This window comes from Mesoplodon densirostris, chromosome 3 (genome assembly GCF_025265405.1).
Source record: "Mesoplodon densirostris isolate mMesDen1 chromosome 3, mMesDen1 primary haplotype, whole genome shotgun sequence".
NCBI lineage: Eukaryota > Metazoa > Chordata > Mammalia > Artiodactyla > Ziphiidae > Mesoplodon > Mesoplodon densirostris.
The window spans coordinates 111,208,233-111,222,252 of NC_082663.1; the positions used below are offsets into that span (position 1 = coordinate 111,208,233).

The 14,020-nt window shown below is 41.2% G+C and overlaps 1 protein-coding gene across 4 annotated transcripts in view; it reads left to right on the top strand.

Annotated features, from left to right (window-relative positions):
* The first annotated feature begins 6,073 nt into the window (after positions 1 to 6,073).
* Positions 6,074 to 14,020, top strand: part of CDC42SE2 (CDC42 small effector 2) — a 125,877-nt gene continuing 117,930 nt past the window's right edge. For 2 of the 4 annotated variants that reach the window (XM_060093311.1, XM_060093312.1), the window contains exon 1: positions 6,074 to 6,179. The gene's annotated coding sequence lies outside the window, so the exon portion shown is untranslated. The remainder of the gene's footprint in view (positions 6,180 to 14,020) is intronic. The other 2 variants (XM_060093315.1, XM_060093313.1) reach the window with 2 other exon arrangements.

Genomic DNA, 14,020 nt, shown 5'->3' on the forward strand with positions numbered 1-14,020 from the left:
AATCATATTTTTCACCTTAACAAATGTATAAAGGAAACTTCTATCACTATCATATATGGAAAATCTGAATTACCTGCCATATATAGGTGTTAACTGTAAAAGAAAAAAAAAAGGGAAAGAAAGAAATTCTTAGTCACTTGTGGTCTCTAACCTGACATAGCAGAGTGATTCTCAAAAGACTCCTTTCTTCCTCTCTGATTGTCCCCAGGGGCATTTTTATTACAATTCCTAACTCTTTTTCTGTTTGTTTTTGTTGTGTTGTGTTTTGAGCTAAGGGGCTACAATGCAATTATATTACAGGCCATGTGTTGAAGCTTGGCGAGCTGCATGTACCCCAAACTACCTTGCCTCTTCCTTCCCATCCCCACCCGCTTCAGTGTGCTACCTAAAGTCATCCCCCATACCACCAGAGATGTGCAATCCACAGTTCAGAAAACACAGACCCCACTTTCTTCTTTCCAGAGACCCACCTCAAATTCCTCTCCCTCTAAGAAACCAATACAGACCTGAGTGATCCCCTCAACTGCATTCATAAGGCTACTTTGTCTAATTATTCAAATGTTGCTGTGTGACATTTCATTAAGGACAAAGACCATGCTTTATACTAAATTTTCCCACAGCATTTGGTATGCTACCTGGCAAACAGCAGGCATTCAGTGAATATTTGTGGTTTGATGAGCAGCAAGGGTCAGCTCTGGGAAAGAGTGTAAAGCAGAGTTTGACTTAGGTTCCTCTCCTACCTTGGGCTGCTTCAGTCACAGAAGGGCCATGGACTGTGGTTCTCCTCTGAGGCATTTCTCCTTTTTCAATAAGTTCCCTGTGTTTCCTGATTTTTCTCATTATCCCCAAATCACACTTTGTGTGCTGTGTCTGATTATCTTGTTGACTAATTAGCTAAGACATTTAGTGTTTGCTACTAGATCTTGCGTTGCTTAATTCTGTCTTGTAAATTTTTTTTGTATCCTCTATCACATTGAAGACCACATATACATAGTAGATGCTCAATAGATATTTGTTGTATAAATAAATGAATACATGTTGTATTGTTTGTGTCTTGGAGTGTCCCTGATATATCTTCAGGAAAAAATACAAAGTCCTCAAACTAATTCATATAACATTGGTCAAGGGGATTTACTAAGTTTCTTAACAAGTATGGAAAAGCTTTATAGTTTTGACTCAGAACAATAAAAATGAAATCTTCCCTCTGCCTTTCTTCCCTCTTTTGGTCCACTAGGCCAATTTAGATGTTCCTTTCAAGGAGCAATTTAAGTCTCTTCAGCTTTACACGAAGCTTATGGTTCCTTCTCTGTACCCCCAAGCAATTTACACATACTTATTATCCAAACCTGGACATGCTGAGAACGAAAGTGGGCACAAATAACTATTAAGCCAGGACAAGAAGTGTCCCTGACAAACAAGGAAGTACGGTCATACTACTTTGAGAGCAGTTATTTGCTAACTGTATGTCACTTTTCATTTAACTGTAAAGCCTGTAAAGGTTTTACAGTTAAAAAACTGTAAAGGTCTGGACCTTATTTCTCTTAGCTTCCTTTGTTACCTAGAACTGTGCCTGGCACATAGTGGTGGTAGAAGAAACATTAGTGCTGTTTTAAAAATGTTCATTTAATTGCATATAATACTATCTTGATGTAGAATTCAATCCCATTTGGGGCCTATTATGAGCCATTTTCTCACTATTACAAATAGAGGGCAATGAGCTTAATTATATGCTTGTGTAATGATAATAGCTAGCATTTACCAGCACTGAGCATGTGCCAGGCCCAGGGCTAAGAACTCTGCTTGAGTTCTCTCACTGATTTCTTCCAGCAACTCTTGGAGATAAGTTCTGCTATGGTCTCATTAAATGAGAAGAAAAGACAGGTTTAGAAGATTAAGAACCTTGGTCAGGATCACCTGATTAGCATCATCTGATGCTAATTCTGCATCAGAGTTTGAACTCCAGACTCTGACCCTATACACCGTCTCCCCTATATGTAATAAGTAGCTGGTACTGAGTTTTGGAAAGTAGTTTAAAAAATAATAGTATACTTTTAAGAAAAATCCATTTGCTGTAAACATTTTAAAGGAAAACTTAACTAAGTAAGAGATTGCATAATCAGGCAAGTGTGATAGCTGTGTGAGCTCATGAATAGTGATAGTAGTTGGTTAGACCAACACATTGTTTGCTGTTGTCCTTGGTGTTAGTTAATGTTTCCATTTGTTAAGTTACAAATATACCATGTTAGTTTTGTTGAGATCATTCTCTTGTTTATGGGCTAGTAAGGTGCAAGACATTTTATTTTGTACTGTAACAGTTGCATTTAACTTTAGCAGTATGTGGTTGAATTATGAACAATGACTATTTTCTACTCTGTCCTTTTTTTTTTTTTTTTTTTTGCGGTACGCGGGCCTCTCGCTGTGGTGACCTCTCCCGTTGCGGAGCACAGGCTCCGGACGCGCAGGCTCAGCGGCCATGGCTCACGGGCCCAGCCGCTCCGCGGCATGTGGGATCTTCGCGGACCGAGGCACGAACCCGTATCCCCTGCATCAGCAGGCGGTCTCTCAACCACTGCGCCACCAGGGGAGCCCTACTCTGTCCTTTTGAGATAAGTTTTTACTTGGTAACAATTTCAAGGACAGTGCAGACACATCATAATATTGACTCCAGAAAAATTATTATGTGGTATTATTACAATTATTGTAATTATTCATTACAAACCATATTTTTTAATCCTTTTTTTGTTGTTAAATTTATTTATTTTTGGCTGTGTTGGGTCTTTGTTGCTGCGCACGGGCTTTCTCTAGTTGTGGCGAGCAGGGGCTACTCTTTGTGTGGCGCGTGGGCTTCTCAGTGCGGTGGCTCCTCTTGTTGTGGAGCATGGGCTCTAGGTGCGCGGGCTCTAGTAGTTGTGGGATATGGGCTCAGTAGTTGTGGCTCACAGGCTCTAGAGTGCAGGCTCAGTAGTTGTGGCACATGGGCTTAGTTGCTCCGCGTAGTTGTGGCACATGGGCTTAGTTGCTCCGCGGCATGTGGGATCTTCTTGGACCAGGGTTTGAACCCATGTTCACTGCATTGGCAGGTGGATTCTTAACCACTGTACCACCAGGGAAATCCCCCAAACCATATTTTTACATTAATGAAATATATAGTCAATAGTTTTAAGAAATAAAAGCAGTCTATTGAATTTTGTATAAAAATAATCCAGATTGTAAGGGATCATCTATAGCCTTAAATAGTTTTAAATCAGAAAGGATAAATTAAGTATGTAAATAGACTATGCTATAAGTATTGTACTGAACAAATCATTATATGCACAGACTTTCATACAAAACGTATCCTTTGATTGAATGGAATTGCCTTCTTAATTTACTTTTATTTTTCTACTGGCAAGAGGTATGTAGGAATAGCTATAGCAACTGAAATTAGATATTATTAAGGTATTCAATCATATGTGATATGTTATAAACAAAATATGAAAAATCTGGAAATAAATGTTTACGTAATGAATACTAACTTTTATGAATAAATGATAGGAAATGTTATTACTTAAGGCATTCACACAAGATGACTACATTTGTAATTCAAAGGAAGGATTACAAATATATATATCAAGTTCAGAAATTTTCTGGGTTTTTTTTTGTCATAGGACTTAAAAAAATTTTTTTTTTCTTTTTATTGAAGTAGAGTTGATTTACAGTGCTGTGCCAGTCTTGGCTGTGCAACAAAGTGACTCAGTTATAGACATAGAGACATTCTTTTTAAAATATTCTTCCATTATGGTTTATCACAGCATACGGACATTTTTAGCATTAAAATGCCTTTGAGTTTTACACCAGAAAGTTTTCTCTAATTTATCATGTTTGTCTTCTTCAGTGAAATAGAATACCATGATAGCAATGGTTAGGAAAACTGCATTGAATGTCAAGTTATCACTGTACTCAGAGTAACCAGAAAATCAAAATGCTTATGTTATGATGTAGATAGGGATCTTATGGTTAACTGATAGAAATTGGAACCAAGAGGAAGTTTAAAATAAAAAATTGGTCATTTTTTGTTGCTTTGCACTTTTTATTACCTAGGAGACTTAAAATTGTTTTCATTTACTCTAGGCACTTGGGATACATCAGTTGAACAAAACACAAAATCCCATCTTCTATTGGGGAAGACAGACATTAAAACATAAATATACAACAGATAAATTGTAAAGATTTTTGCAAGGTTTTAAGTGTCATGGGAAGAAAAGAAGAAGCAAGTTAGGAAGGACTGAGAGTTGGGTTTGGGGTGGTTACAGTTTTAAATAGCGTGGTCAGGCTGAGCATCATTGTTAAGGTAAGATTGGATCAAGGAGTTAAAAGAGGTGAAGGTGGACACCAGGAAAGAATGTTACTGGCAGAGAAAAAGCTCTCACAAAGTCCCTGTGTGGAGTATACAAGCAACTGGAGTCAGGGAGTAAAGCAAAAGGCAAATCCAAGGGCTTTGTAGAAACAGTGAAGACCTTTTTTTTTTTTTTTTTTTAACATCTTTACTGGAGTATAATTGCTTTACAAGGGTGTGTTAGTTGCTGCTGTACAACAAAGTGAATCAGCTATACTTATACATATATATCCCCATATCCCCTCCCTCTTGGGTCTCCCTCCCACCCTCCCTATCCCCCCCCCAGGTGGTCACAAAGCACCGAGTTCATCTCCCTGTGCTATGCGGCTGCTTCCCACTAGCTATCTATTTTATGTTTGGTAGTGTATATATGTCCATGCCACTCTCTCACTTCGTCCCAGTTTATCCTTCCCCCTCCCCGTGTCCTCAAGTCCATTCTCTACGTCTGCATCTTTATTCCTGTCCTGCCCCTAGGTTCTTCAGAACCATTTTTTTTAGATTCCATATATGTGTGTTAGCGTAAGGTATTTGTTTTTCTCTTTCTGACTTACTTCATTCCGTATGACAGATTCTAAGAACCTTAGCTTTTACAGTTTAGGAAATGGGGAGGCAATGGAAGATTTTGACCAGATGAGACAGGAGCTGACTTTTTTTTGTAGGATATTCTGATTGTTGTTTTGATAACAGACTGCGTTAATGGTGGGCAGGTAGACCATTTAGTAGGCCACCGAAGTATCCTCGAGGCTAGAGCAGATGAAAGTGATGCAGGGGAGAAGTGGTCTGATTCTGGTTTATTTTGAGGGCACAATCAACAGACATGCTTGACAGATTGGAGGTGAAGAGGAGAGAATGAGAGGAGCCAAGGATGACTCCAAGTTTTTGACCTGAGTAACTAACTAGAAGGACTGTGGCATGGTTTTGAGTTGCTTTCTGAGCAAGGGAGACCTAACTCTAAATTTAGGGGGAAAAGAAAACTAATGTTGCACTAATATAATCAATCAAGACGGGGAAGACGTACTATATTATATTCCAAGTATGGTAGGCATTTTGGTGGAGGGTGGACTGCTAGATAAGGGCACTCTTAAGTGTTTATGATTTCTGGGATATATAAAATATACAGGTAAGGGCTCAGAGATCCAATAGACGAGTAATTTCACACATTTCAAATGCCAGGTGGGTGTTCTCGGCCTTAAGCCAGGTAATGACGGATTCAACAATTCTGACGTTTCCATTTAAAAAAAGGGGGAGGGTGGTTTGGTGATTTCAAGGCATCTATCTTTCAATTACTACTGAGAGACAGCCGGTCCCAGGGCTCAGCCACGACCCTCGCCCGCCTGGGAGCGTTCCCACTTCCAGCGCAGGCGCCGTCTGGGGAGGGGCGCGAGCTCTTGCTGCCGGCTGCCGGGCTGAGAGTGGGGAGGGGCTCCCGAACGTTCCCACCCAGCCCCGATCGCCATCTTCCGGCGCGTTCTTTCCCGCGCGGACTCCAACCCCAGCTCTCTGCCCTCTTCTCGCCGGGGAAGGGGTTTCTAGCCCGCGGACCTCGCGGGCAGTGTCCACCCCCAAGGCAGGGTACGGGGCGGGGCCGGCGTGGCGGCAGCTGTGCGGCGGCGCGGCCCTCCCGCTGCTCCCGAAGCGCGCGCCGCCTCTTGCCCCGCCTGCGCGCGAGCCAGGGCGTGGAGGGAGGGGCCAGGAAGCGGCGAGCGCGCCGGGGAGCGCAGCTGCGGGCGTGGGGGGACAGCAGCCGCGGAGCCGGCCCCGAGAGCGGCCGCGGCCAGAGGGAGCGGGGGAGACAAAGGCTACGGTGAGTGCATCTCCCGCCGGGGTCGCGCTCCGGGCTTCCCACCTTGCTGTCGGGGCCCCTTGGGCGGGGGCCCGAAGCCCCTAACCCCCGCCACCTAGGGCTTCGGGGCGAGTGCGGCCCTGCCCTGCCCGCTGCGCGCTGCGGGCTGTGGGCTGAGCCTGCGGCTCCATTTTCAGGTCTGGGCGAGGTCCTCATGCGGACCCTGCCTTTGGTTTTCCTTCCATTCCTTCTGGAAAATGGTTACATACTCTGTTCCGGATTCAAGACAGGCGGGCGGCTGAGAGAGCCAACCGCCCCCCTTTGTAAAATGGAAATGAAGAGCCCCCTCCCCCCCAACTTTGCAGGTCTGGAAGTTGGGAGGGTGGCGCGAGGGGCAGGCGGAGAGGGCCCGGGTCCTCCAGGTGAGTTTCGGAGGGGTGGGGACCGCCGGCTCGGGAGCCGGACTCTTGCCTGGGGCGCCCGGCGCGTTCCGCACGCGGGTCTCGCCGCGGTACTTTGGGGCCCGGAGAGAAAGCCCTGACCACCTCGGAGGAGGAACTCGTCCTACTCTTACAGGTTGTTTTACCCAGCGCTTGCTGCTTTAGTTGTGATTTTTGGTAACGGGTGTGGTAGTTAGCGGCTCGCTGATGCCGCATTAATAGGTGAAAAGGAGCGTTGATGGGCTGACTTCATGTGTACATGAAACGACACTGAGATCCCTCTTCAGCTGCTCTTATTTTGAGTGATAAGCTTTTGAAGGGGAATTTGATGCTAATGTTCAGTTTACAAAATTAACGTTTTGTTAAAGGGCTTGACGTATAGTAGATGCTCAATAAAATAGTTGAATGAAAAAATGAATCTTGAAACGTCAGAGAAAGCTGATCTCATATCTAGTACAATTTAGGCACATACTCTCTTGATTCAAGTTAAAGAAAAAATTGTCAAACACGTTATTTTGGCTTATATGCTTGTTTTTTGTTTTTACGCAACATACACATACTGTTGAAAAATCAGTTATTTTCAATACTAGGAGCATAGAAAATGCATTTGAAATTAATCATTTTGAGGAAAGTTGGTAGACATTTTGATGTTTGTTAAAAATCAACCATATTGATCTAATTTTCTTTTGAAAGAATGGAGAAGATAAAGAAGAGGTGCTTGTATTCTGTTTGGTTCTTTTGAGACCCTGCTTTCCATTTCATTATGAATAAAGAAGTTTATGTGCTTTTGAGGGACTCTGGCGTGGTCTTGAGTTGCTTTTTGAGCAAGGGGGAACTTTAAGGGAAAAAAGAAAGCTAATGTTGCAGTAATATAATTAAACCTCACCACTTACTCAGCAGATATTCATTAAGCACCTATTAAATGCTGGCACCTGTGCTGGCTGCTGATTTCCTAGAGGCAAACAAAACCCACAATTATCTTTTTCTTAACCTGAGCGTGAAGTTCTTTCCTCATTATGGATGTTGCAAGGACAGGCTGTCTTATACCCCTAGTGCCTATTTAAAATTGGGAAAGATGGCAGGTGAAAAGCAGGAAGTGTAGATCCATAACAGTCTATTTAAAGGTTAATAAGTAACTTTATAGGGCTAAGATCATTGGGTTACGTTTTCATATTGTCAGTTTAATAAAATCTGTTTTTTTTTTAATGAAGAGAGGAAGAAGTTTAACAAACTAGTATTTTTATTCTCTCTCCCATATTAGATGTTTTTGGTACAGTGTATTTATTGAAAAGTAATGTACTTCTGGTTCTGTTTTCTGTAAATAATTTTTGCTGTACAACATGTTCTGTTGTTAAAAATCTCCTAAGAGAAACAGTGGATTCCTTTTCTATAAGAAGTGTTTTAAAATAAAGCACCTGTTCAGAAATTTTATTTTGACCTTTTATTCGTCATTTACAAATAGAGTATTGACTTGATAGTACTGAGAATTGAAGAACTGTTAGTAGTGATTTGTAGTTCTATATCTGAATTTTACCTCTAGTATTAAAACAGTGATAAAACTGCTTACTAAAAAGAGGATGATTTGTAGTATTGCACTTATTAATTCTGAACATAGTTGTGTTGTCCGTTTTTATCTTATTTACATATGATAAAAAGTACTTATTTGGATTCTTCAGAAGTCCAAATTAATGAGCTCCAAAGTCACTCTTGATCATTACAGAATAATGTATTGATAGATTAATAATTTTTTTACAGATAACTTTTGAATATATAAATTTATTTATTTTATTTATTTTATTTATTTTTGGCTGCGTTGGGTCTTTGTTGTTGCTCACGGGCTTTCTCTAGTTGTGGCAAGTGGGGGCTACTCTTCATTGCAGTGCGCGGGCTTCTCATTGTCGTGGCTTCTCTTGTTGTGGAGCACAGGCTCTAGGCACGTGGGCTTCAGTAGTTGTGGCACGCAGACTCAGTAGTTGTGGCGCACAGGCTTAGTTGCTCCACGGCATGTGGGATCTTCCTGGACCAGGATTTGAACCTGTGTCCCCTTCATTGGCAGGTGGATTCCTAACCACTGCGTCACCAGGGAAGCCCCTAACTTTTGAATTTAGGTGGACACTTTTGACCTGTTAACAGCTTATGCATTGTTGAAGATGATATGTGCATTCAAATAGAACTTTAAGATTTTTAGGGCTTCCTGGGTGGTGCAGTGGTTAAGAGTCTGCCTGCCAATTCAGGGGACACGGGTTTGAGCCATGGTCCAGGAAGATCCCACATGCCGCGGAGCAACTAAGCCCGTGCGCCGCAAGTACTGAGTCTGCGCTCTAGAGCCCGGGAGCCACAACTGCTGAGCCCATGTGCCACAGCTACTGAAGCCCACGCCCTAGAGCCCGGCCTCCGCAGCAAAAGAAGCCGCTGCAATGAGAAGCCCGCGCACCACAACGAAGAGTAGCCCCCCGCCCCTCGAAACTAGAGAAAGCCTGTGTGCAGCAACGAAGACCCAACACAGACAAAGATAAATAAATAAAATAAAAATAAACTGCAAAATGTCATTAAAAAAAAGATTTTTACACTTACTGGCTAATAGTTTTTTATGGTTCCTATGAATAAGGAAAGTAATCCCGTAAATCTTAGTGGTAGAGAGTTGTGATAGTTTTTCTTTAAATATATATTTCTTGTAGGAAGAGTGACTTGATAGCGTACACCTGTGTGTTCCTTGTAGGCTGTTGTTGATGAGAAACCTAATAACAAATGTAGTAGTGATGATTAGAACAGTGTAAGCCTTATATGTTGAATAAAAAGTGCTTGGCATATTTTATTTGGGTAAGAATTTCATCAGGGTTTTTGACAGTCAACAGCGTCAAGACATGTTAAAGTAATTTTTCCAAGAAATTAGAACCTGTAATGACTTTTTTTTTTTTTTTTGTACTTAAAAAAAATACCGTGTTTTCAAGGCATTATTCCTACCTTGGAGTAGTTCATAATGTTTTTTTTTTTTTTCCATAATGTTTTAAGGCTGAATAAATTCGAGGATCATTCCATTTTATAATTGTTGGAATATTCGAAGTGTGTTTATGCTTTCTTCATCAGGGTATGTGTGTTTATTGTTGGGGCTGATTGTCTTTTTTTGTTGTAATATCCTTTAGAATAATTTAGAAAGTGTGTCCTTTATCAGATGTGATTAAGAATGATACTGGTATGACATATTGTAGCTGTGCCCATATTATCTGTATAGATTGTGAAAGACTATTAATTAACATTTGTAAAATGCTTTAAACTGACTTCTCACATTTATTCAGTAAGATAGGTTTCTATTATGTTTTTATGTCCCAGTTATCTCTCTTTTTCATGAAAGTGTTTAGATTTCTCATCTGCTTTAGGATGAGTCTGGTATATGTTAAGGCTTCATAAGACTTTTCTCTCAGTTGCAAATGCACATTAGTTTTCATCTATTTCAGTGTTCTTAATCTCAGTTCTCATGAAAGTAATATTTTAACATTTATTGAATGTTAAATGTTAATAAATAAAGTTTTAGATCTGTCTCAGAGGGAGACATGTACTTACCCTTAATAGTTAGGTGAGGGCATTTATTCTGATTTTTTTTCATACTACCTGGAAAAACTTGGAATTTAGCTTATTAATTATTAACTTTATGCATTCTGCCTCAGTTCAAAGCTTAAGTATACTTGAACCTTTCTATAATACTAACAAATAATGAACAGAGGAAGACTTAGCTGAAACTGCTCTGGGACCCCATCCAAAGGGAGTTTTTGAACTGAAAGCCAAAAAAATTGAGTTGTCTTTATCATGACACCATAAAATACCTGCAAACCTATTTTAGTCAAAATGGATTATAGTAAAACAAACTCCCTCTTTTTCCTAGAAAGCATTAGATAACTTCATGTTAAATTTAGGTGTGTTTGAAAATGACTGAATGATGAGCACTATTTCCATTTTGTAGCTTACTCACTTAGAAATTCATGATAAGACTTTTTTTTAGTCTATTATAATTTATTAACAAATAAGTATTGATTTTAAATGTGTTTAAGCTTGTAATTCACAAAGTTAGAAAAATATGAAAACAATTCCAAGAAAAGGAGAAAACTAAGATTTCTTATTAAATCTTTAGGATTGAATTTTTGTAAGCATCTCGTACTAAACCAAAATCATTTTGTTTCATTCGACTTAATCTACTTTCACTTTTTTGCTCAATAAAGCAAAAATGAATTTTTTGTATATTCAGCATTGTGTATGTTTAGCACCTAATAGATAGTGGGAGCCCATGGATATTTGTGGAACTGAAATGGATGGGACTTGATAAGGGTTTAAGCAGAAAACAGCTTTCTTCCTCTCAGTGTACCTTAAAAGCCTCCCTGTACATTGACTTTCCCTGACTTTCCAGCTCTTAGGAAGACCAGATAACTTTTTTAGTTAATTTTAGGGGTAAAAAGTCTTCTGCTCATTTGTCAGTAATAGTCTTATTTTAGTCATTAGAAGGTGCAGTTCAGAATAATAATGTGTTCAAACTCTTACACAATATAGAACTTTTTTTTTGTAGTTCAGAACTGCTTCAGAGCAAGAAGCCTGCTTTGGAGGAAGAGTCCTGAGAGGCTTCTCTTTTTTACTTTGCCAGCTCCTCTTTAGTATGCTGTCAGATTCACCTGTCCAGGGTCCAGTTCAGTGGGGGAAAGAGGATTGGGGGAAAAGGTATGGTGTTTTTTTTTTGTGGTACGCGGGCCTCTCACTGTTGTGGCCTCTCCCGTTGCGGAGCACAGGCTCCGGATGCACAAGCTCAGCGGCCATGGCTCACGGGCCCAGCCGCTCCGCGGCATATGGGATCCTCCCAGACCGGGGCACGAACCCGTATCCCCTTCATCGGCAGGCGGACTCTCAACCACTGCGCCACCAGGGAAGCCCAAAGGTATGGTTTTAATGTTGCTCCTCCTATTGTGATCTGACAGCTGAGCCTTCTGAGTTGGACAGGTTGTTTAAAGCTGACTCTGGAGGAGTGCTGGAAATGGTTTTCTTGGGGATTCCATGTCTTGGAACCTCCAGCTATAATTCCTGTGATATAATTCTTCTTCTCCAGTCCCTTAGCCTTCTAGTTGCCCTCATCTGCAGGCTCACTGTGCCTGGGAGAGGTTTTGCTTTACTCTTTAAGATAGTTCTGTTACATTTAAAGCAGACCTGCCTGTACTTTATTAAGATTATTTCACAGAACACAGTTTCAAGCATTCCATCGGGGTTTCATTTTCCTATCTTTCCAGTTCCTTCTGTCAGGCACCCCACTTGAACTGTACTTCTGTGTCTGGGACCTGTTGTACAATCCGTTGCTGCTACTCCCTTTTTTAGCGTCCCAACCCCTCCTTCCTCCATTTCCTCACTTGATTATTTATCCTGCTTTGAATCCATAGTCCACTGTTAAAATTTCTCCCTTTTATAAAGCCTCAGTTCTCTTTTAGCACCTCTCCCTTCATGTACTTACTTACTCAGTAACCATCAACCCCCCGAATCCAGTTCTCCATCTAGTCCAGCCGATACCTGGCAGTTGAGCGTGAATTGAGGAAGACATACCTGTGCTGACCTGTTCTCATTTTGTGTTGGCCAAGGAGGGTCCTTCGTGCTATCCACGGTCCTTTAATCATAGTATCAATCAGTCCCTGGTTGAATCACTCTGCCAGTCCCCTAAATGACAATTTTATACCTCTCCTCAAACCTCTAGTGCCTCTTTTCTTCATTTTCAGCTGAAGACCTTGTTTCCTGTATATTAAAAATGAAAGCAATTAGGAGAAAACTTTTGTATGTCTCCTCGCATCTGTACCCAGACTATGCATTTCCTACTGTGCTGTGACCATCACCTCTCACACCCTTGGTTCTGTCCCCCTCCTGTCAGGGACTTTGCTTTGCCTCAGGATTCATCCCATTCTCCTGCCTGCCAATGAGCTGCCTCATCAGTGTTTCCCATTGTATTGGATTATTCCTATCAGCATATAGATATGCTGAAACATCTCTCATCTTTATTTTTTAAAATATTTATTTATTTATTTATTGGCTGCATCAGGTCTTAGTTGCGGCATGCGGGATCTTTTATTGTGGCGCATGGGCTCATCATTGTGACACGCGGGCTTCTCTCTAGTTGTGGAGTGCAGGTTTTCTCTTCTTTAGTCGTGATGCACAGGTTCCAGGGCTTGGGCTCTAGTGGGTGTAGTTTTCGGCAAGAGGGCTCTAGTTGAGGCACGCGAGCTCAGTAGTTGTGGTGCATGGGCTTAGTTGCCCCATGGCAGGTGGGATCTTAGTTCCCTGACCAGGGATCAAACCCGCATCCCCTGCATTGGAAGGTGAGTTCTTTACCACTGCACCCCCAGGGAAGTCCCTCCCATCTTTAAAAACAAACAAACCTATCCCAGTAGTACATTTTTCTTCAGCTACTGTTCTTCAAGAGTCGTTATTTGTGGTCACCAGTACTCCCTTTCTGTCTTGGATCCACTGCAATTGGTTTTTTTTCCCTCCTCCATGTTACATTAACAGATCTTGTGAGATTGCTTACTAGTGACCTCCTTGGTGACAAATTCCCCAGCCAGTTCTCAATCCTAATCTCACTGGATGTAGCAGCAGAAGCATTTGAAGTGGTTGGTAATTTTCTTTTCTTTGAAACCTTTCTTTCCTTTGTTTCTGGGGCACTTCTGCTTATTTTCAGTTTCTTTTGCTGGTTCCTTTTTGTTGCCCCAACTTCTGAAAAATAAGGCATTGTCCTGAGCTCTATGTTTAGACCTCTTCTGTATTTATACATAGTCTCCTGTGATCTCATCCTATCCTCTAGCTAGAATTATCATATATTTCAAACTAAAAATGTTATCTCTCTCCTGGATCTCTTTCCTAACCTTCAGACTTATATACCCAGCTGCCTAGTCAGCATTTTCAATTAGACATCCCAGATTTAACCTGTCAGCACTGAACCCCTCATCCTCCTTCCTCCACCCCAAGGATTGTTCCTATTCCAGTTTGCCTCATTTTATTAAATGTCAACTCCATCTTTGTTTCTCTGACTGTAACCTTATAGACCCTCTTGATTCCTGTTTCTCACACAATCACATGTAATTCAAAAAAATGTATCATGAAAGTATGTCTTTTATTTACCTTAAAATCTACTTTAAGAATAAATATGACCACAGCTTGCTGTCTTCAACTGCTGCCCCCCCGCTGTGCAGCCATCCTCTCTTGCCTGTTGTTATTTTAGTCATCTCCTTTCTGGTCTCCGTCTTGCTTCTGCTCTTCTCTGTTCTCAACATAGCAACCAGGGCAGTCCTTTTGAAATGAAAGTCTGATTATTTTACTCCTATGTTCAAAACTCTTTGGTGGTTTTTCGTATCATTTCGAGTAAATGCCAGAATATAACAGTGCCTAACCAGGCCCTCCATCATCTGT